Genomic DNA, 7429 nt, shown 5'->3' on the forward strand with positions numbered 1-7429 from the left:
CGGAGAAGATCTTGGATCACAAAAAGATACGCTCTGGAAAGTACAAATTTCTGGTGAGATGGCTGGGTAATGAACGTGACTCCTGGGAGCCACAAGATAATCTGCGGCTGGTTAACAAAAACAGGAGATCAACTCTTGAAAAGGAGTACTGGGGTTTAAAAAAATGAGTCATTGTTAGCTTGTAAATAATTTTGATAGATACATCATCTGTAAGCTTTTGACTCAAGTATATTGTTCGATCTATTTTTGCAAAAAAAAAATGGAATTATATGACTTAATATATATACCAAGAAGATAATAATGTGTTCCAGATGTTTAGAAAAGGACCGTAAGCTTGCTAAGCTACGACGAAAGTTATGGATCATCCAGGAGGTAAGCCGAATCAAGAACGAACTAATGAACCTTGATGCATCAGCCAATTTTCGAAAAACGGTAGTAAATCATAAGTATCGCCATGAGTTGGAAGCAATATTTGGCGTTCCATTTCACTGCATCAAGGATCGTTATCTAAGCCTTCTAAATGAGCGAAATCATATTTATCATTCGTACTCTAAGTTTCGACACGACTCAATTATGCAAAGCTACTGGTAATTACGTACTCATTTCTTCTATGATTTCCAAGATATAGACACAATGTTTCCAAATTTCACATCCCTCGCTCAGAGAGAGCAAAAACGACAGGAGATTCTTGAAAGAGCTCAACGTCGTGTTCGTCAGGCTAATGCTAAGCGTGATATGTATGAAGGCACATCGTGGGCAAGCGACGTAGGTAAAACTATTAGCATAACTTCCACATCTTCCACATCAGCTCAGACAGATTCCACAACCGGGTCGTCGGAGCCCTTAAAAAAAACGGTGAGTGATGAATCCTCCCAAACAAACCCTGAGGTATCTACCGATCCTGAAGTAAATGTTCGTCCCGTTATGATGGATGCTGAAGTACAGGTACGCCCCGATACAACTGATAGAGGATTTCAAGCACGTCCTGAGACAACTGATCGAAACGTTCAAGTTCGACCAACGACATCAGATGTTGGAGTTGGTGAGGATAAGGCAACAGTCGATGATACAGATGGTACTTTGCTTAGTGATGATGGCAACGATGAGATCGATGAACAGAAGCGATCAAAACAAGCAGTTGCAGAAATATTTGAGGTTTATCCGATTCTTGCAGAATTGGGTATTCATCCCGTGGTTTCTAATGGACGCCAGCTAACGAAGTATTATATTGGAAATGGAGCAAAGACATACAGTATTAGATTAAACAAGCTTGTTTTAGTTCTAAGCATCAATTGGTCAGAGACATACGACCATATCGGTGTGGTACTAACTAATGACGCTCGATTTCTCAATTACATCAATGAGAAACAAGAACGTAATGAAATGGGTAAAGAGAATAAAAAGGCACCGTTTCAAGTATGGCAGCGTATTGGATCCAAAAGAGCCAACGTTTCTTCTGGTGAGGACTATAAGCAAAGGAAACAGAGACTTGAGGATAGCTTTCTCTTTGATAATTCAACTTCCACCACTTCCGATCAGTCGGATAGTAAATTCAAAATGTATTTAAGCATTGCTAAAAATAAGGATCTACTTGAATCCAATGGTTTAATGAAAAAGATTGTTCCTATCCTTAAAGGAACAAACAAATCAACCCCTTTTGATGCTAATGGATATGTATGGATTAAGGGGAGTACTATTCGTGTTTTCGGTAAGGAAAGTAATCAAATTAAGCCCTCTATAACTAAGAAAGTCAATTGGCAACTATCACTCAAAGCATTTGTTGATATGGTAAGAGAGAGAGGACTTGACTTAGAGATGATTTGTGATGAGGACAAAGAACTCGATGCGAATGATTTCACAGAAGGTGTAGGAGAGGCACGTCAAGGTACAATGGCTGGAATTGATGAAGACATGGATCAAAACCTATCAAATGCTGACAACGATGCTAAAAAAATCCTAACCGATTACTACAGTGGTCTTAATTCTAAAGGTGTAAAAATACCGTTAAGACTCAAACCAATCGTTGAGTCTAAAAGTATCGTCAAAACTCATCAGGGCTATTATTTTGGTGAGCCATCTGAAACCAAACCCTTGGTTATTAGAAATACGAAAGACAAGCAAGTATCTGGAGAAGCGATGAAGGGATTGATGAAGACTATCAGATGGATGGATACATTCATATCGTTGCTCGATGGATTTGAGGATTTAGATAAATATCTCAAGGATGTTGAGTATCCCTTCCCATCAAATGAAGAGGAAGCAGCAAAATTGGTTAAGGATAAGAAAAAAGATCAGCGGAGGCGCAAAAATCTTGATGATAATCTTAAAATATTATATGAAGCAATACTGAATACGGGTCATGATATCAGAAGACAACCATACAGAGATGAAAATTTACAAAAGCTTCATGATGATTCTGAACGTGCTTACCAATCATACGGAGAGGCGCAAAAGCGTTATGAAGAGGCTAAGAAAGGAGTCAAAGGAAATAACTCAAAATCAGCTCGATCGGCACTAAAGGCAGCGGCATCAGCTATGAAGGCTACTAAAGCTGTATTTAATGCAGAAGCTAAAAAATATAGCATTGCGGCTCAAGAGCAAATCAATGTAGATGACTTTGTTGATCGCCAAGATGGTAAAGTTAACCGAAGCGGGTTGAAGGGTCGTGGTTTGAGAGGAGCTGGTGTGGCTCCACTGGAAGGTGTTGTCAGACGTGGAAGAACCTACAATCTCAATGAGATTCAGGGCTTAGCTACGCCAAGTGCCTACGTATATCACCAGCTTGGTAGCAAGTATATTCGTATTCCTGACCTCGATGCTAAGACTCTTGTGATTGTGCAACCGAATCGTCGAAAGTGCGGACCGAAGTGTCAGATCAGTGATAGTCTTCAAGGCATGATCAGAACTCTTGTGTATAAGCAGCATATTGATCAGCCAACGTATGATAAGCTCAGCGTCGAAGATAAAAAATGTTCAAGGAGATCCTTGCAATCACCCATCTCCAGTACAATTTCCACGATAAGCTCACGGATCCATTGGAAACCCTTCGTGCTGAGTATGACAAGCTCAAAGGGGAGATTGAGTTAGGAAATGATAATCCAAGCATTATTAAGCAGCTCAAGTCTCTCACGGTGGATATGTACAGCAATCGATTGATTGACGATAAGGAATTTAAGGAAATTATAACTCGACTACTATAATCACCATGTTCTTCTTCAACCCCCGCATTATTTCCAGCTCAGCTGGCAGTTATGGTGATAACACCGATAATAATGTTGCCGAACTCAAAGCAATCATGAAGAATCTAATCATTCATGACCGACCTCAGAGGACTCAGGCTGCTGAGTGGGCAACTGATCTTGATAAGTCAATCCGGAAAGTGGATGCATCAACGCAAACCGAGGGTGGCCGTATGTGGGCTTACCAGCCAAAGAAAAAAAGACTGCGAAGACATTTGCTACCTAAGAAATGCCATGACGCGTCAAAAATCTCGATATCCTCGATAAATGTTGATTTTTTTATCGCTGATACTAACTTCAAGTATGGCAGACTCCCCATCAGGACTTTGGGTGGGGAGGAACACACTATCACCAAGAACAATAATCTTATCAGCTTGGAGCATGGTCGATCCAACAATCTGGTTCGGCTCATCAGAAGTTAAATTAGTTTTGAGCGCTTTACTTCATGCTTATATTTAAGTCCATAAATATTGTTTTGAAAACCAGTCAGGTGAATAAAGCGGATAATCAATGCTGCGTCGTTTATAGTATCGATCACGTCGCTTCTTATCCTTGTGGTCGTAGGCTTGGTATACCTTCAATGGCGTACGGTCCCGATACTGTTGATAAGGCTCACCATTTCGCTTGATACAATTCTACCATCAGCAAACAGAGCAGAGAGCCAACGTTCTCGGGGTGAGGCCCGAGGTCGCCAGACCCTCGGGCTGAACCCGTCATACTTCTTGTCCTTGCGATGAGAAATACGAAACATGGCTATGTTAATGCAGCTAATTTTGATTCCAATTCTTCGATTCGCGCGAGCATCGATTGGATCATCCGCATGTTATACACGCTGAGCTTTGGATAATCGACGCTGAGATTTACACCTTGGGGCTCTAACCATGGATCAGTACCTTCCGTGAGCTCCGGATCACTATCAGGGATACAAGCTATCAGATCTAAGAACCCTTGATCGAGAACATCCTGAGCGATCAGACCTAATTCCTTAGGCTTATCAGGGTGAGCCTTCCATTTGTATGATTGAACCTTTAGAGACTTGTAAAGACACTCGACTCTCTCAATAGGCACATCAGCGATTTCTTGCTTCAATCGTCGATCACTTTGCATTACCATTGCTACACAGCCAATGTAGCCATTGAATATGCAACAGACGTTGGTATAAGTAATTGGGGTTCCAGTGGCTGATTCGGTATTACCTGAGTCAGTTCTTAACCGATATACCGACAATCCTACATTTCCGGCGCTATTCCACGTATAACTAATGGTTGAGCTCACTTGCAAAGGGGCTACAGGTGTAGCTGTATCAATCCCCACCCGACCAGCTGCGGTTATAGTTATTCGTCTCAAATTATTGCTCATGATAACGAAGTCGTTGTTAGTGGTAGTACCGATATATCCACTATTGGCGCCCGTTGCATTGCTATTATTATTGATTTGGACAGCGACTTCCACAGGTGATGCATTGCTCGATACCATCAATAGTGGCATATCAAAAGCTGTAGAATTACCATTTAGATCATTAGAAGCTTTTAGATAGATGTTGCCACTATTGAGAGTGATATTCGCTGTGCCATAGCTTGCGTTGGTATATGGCGTATTCGTGTTGTAAAGCATTTTATTGATTGTATCTGATACGATATAGAGACATGCTCTGGTTGGTGTAGCGATCGTTGCGTTAGATGAAATGCATATAGCATCAGCTGATGATACCAATCCAAACGTATGCGGGTAGCCGCTTTTATAAGGTCGGGTAAAGCCGATATCGAAACACATGCGATGCGACTGACTTACGAAACCACCAGTTGGCTTGTCGTTCCAGTTGATCAGCAATAGATCGGCAGCGGTAGCCGAAACGCCAGCAACGAACGTAGAAGAATTGTCAGTCGATATTAGGTTAAGAATTGGATATATCTTGCTGTTGGATGTTGAGGTTGTCCTTGATGCAATAACCAAGCCAGTGGTATCACTCACACGATAGATATTCATCGTTTCACGGTTTAACGTTCCTCCGTAAAATCTAAGACAATTCGAATTAGAGGTGCCCAGCGGCATTACCCCGATTCCAGAAGAGTCAAGAGTCATAGCTTTACTCGATAAAAATGACCCTGCAGTTAGCCCTACGAATGATGAGTGGTTGAAGTTTTGATAGGTCAGCGTGCTGCTATTCCAAAACTGAACTGCAGGCGTTTGTAGTCCAGGATAGGAGTTATCGAGCACGAGATAAGACAATGATGTTATATTGGGCTGATTCGATGTCTGTAGCATGCCTGTGATCGATGTAGCTGTTAGTGATGCCAGAGTGCCTATGGATGTGATATTAGGCTGAGCGGCAGTTTGTAGCGTACCTGTGATCGATGTAGCTGTCAATGACGTCAGAGTTCCAAGCGATGTGATATTGGGCTGAGCGGCTGATTGTAGCGTACCAGTAATTGAGGTGGCTGTCAGTGATGTGATATTGCCTATTCCACCAGATGGACCAAGTACGAGGGCCTTGTTGTTTGCTGCTGTTCCAGGAGTGATACTGAGAACGTAAGTGGGAGCAGATGATACGCTGGAACCATTCACAGTTAGGCTGTTACAAGATAATGCTCCAATTCCACTGATATCATTATTAGTACCTGGAATGAGGGCTACACCTTGTGTTGCTGTCCCTGGAGTAATTCCTGTAATATAAGTCAAGCGGTAATCATTCTTATCGAGATAAAGCGTCTGAGCATAGTCATAGGTTAGATATCCACTGGCATCCAATGTTAAATAGAATGCAGTGTTTTAGATAGGCGACGAAAATATTGGTTGGGGATAAGAGAAACCTGAACTCATAGTTGTTTTTGTCTCGAGCTATATAGATCGAGTGATTAAAGACACGATCATGAGCGGTATTCCGGACTTCGGCGCTTCGTTGCCAAAAAAGTTCAAGTCTGCGGGTATGGGCGATATCCCTGCCCTTGGCATTAAAAAGCTGTTTAGAATGGTTGTCCTTGGTCCATCGTTCAGTGGTAAGAACAATCTCTGTATGTTTATTCTTAAGCATTCTCCACACGTGTTCGCACATTTAACGATCATTGCCCGCAATCCACACCAAGAGCTCTATGAGTATCTACGCGATAAGTTGGAGGATTTTATCACTTTTGCTGATCCTGATACCCCACCAAAGGTTGATCAAGTACGCCATACTCCCATGAGCTCGAATAAACCTGAGCTTGTTATTATCGACGATTACAGCAACGATAAGCTACTCCAGAAGAACATCTTCTCACATTACTTCACAAGAGGAAGACACTTCAAATTGAGTACCATATTCCTAAGCCACAGCTACTTTGCCACCGACAAGATGATCAGACTGAACAGTGAATACGTAGCTATCTTAAGAGCGAATTCGAACGTGATTTACAGATGGTTGTGAAAGATTTCAATATCAAGGGCGTAGATGATCGGTCGATTGTCTATTACTACAATAAAGCCACTGAACAGAAAGGACAGATGTTATTCATCGACTCTGTTAAAGGACAAATCCGCTACAACTTTGACAGACCTATTGCTATGGATGACTAATTCCGAATTATCCATCAGAAAAATGCTTATCATCATATATAACCAAAATGGCGAGCTTTCTCAAACTTGACAGTACCAACCTAATCCAAGATGGATACAACTCTACTTGGAAATACTCGTTCCCTGGTTCAGCTGCTGACTTCCGCGACGTAGTTTGTGCAGTCCAAAGCATTACCATGTACAACAGTGAGTACAACATTGACGCGATGCAATTCCAAAACACAAGCTTCAAGGTCGAAGTTCCGACTGCGGCTACCACCTCTAATATCAGTATCACTCTCCCAGATGGTATTTATTCTTATGATGACATCAATCGCAGCATTCAGACAGCCCTCGTGAATGCTGGAGCATATTTGATCGATCCAACTGGGAATAACGTCTTTTACCTAAAACAGTGTCTATTACGCGTGCCAGGTGGAGTTTTCAGCAATACCAACGACATTACCAACTCTTGGAGGTACTTGGACAAAACCAGCTACTGGACTATACTCAGCTGGTGGTACTGGATTGCCTACTACCACTCGTGTACCTCGACTAATTATTGATAATGTCGAGTTTGGAAAGGTGGTTGGTCTGACGGCAGGTACGTATCCTTCTACCTCAGCTACAGTTGCCAGTGCTCAACTCTCTAACATAAT

This window comes from Phytophthora ramorum (genome assembly GCF_020800215.1).
Source record: "Phytophthora ramorum isolate Pr-102 chromosome Unknown Phyram_PR-102_s0008, whole genome shotgun sequence".
NCBI classification, from domain to species: Eukaryota; Oomycota; class Peronosporomycetes; order Peronosporales; family Peronosporaceae; genus Phytophthora; species Phytophthora ramorum.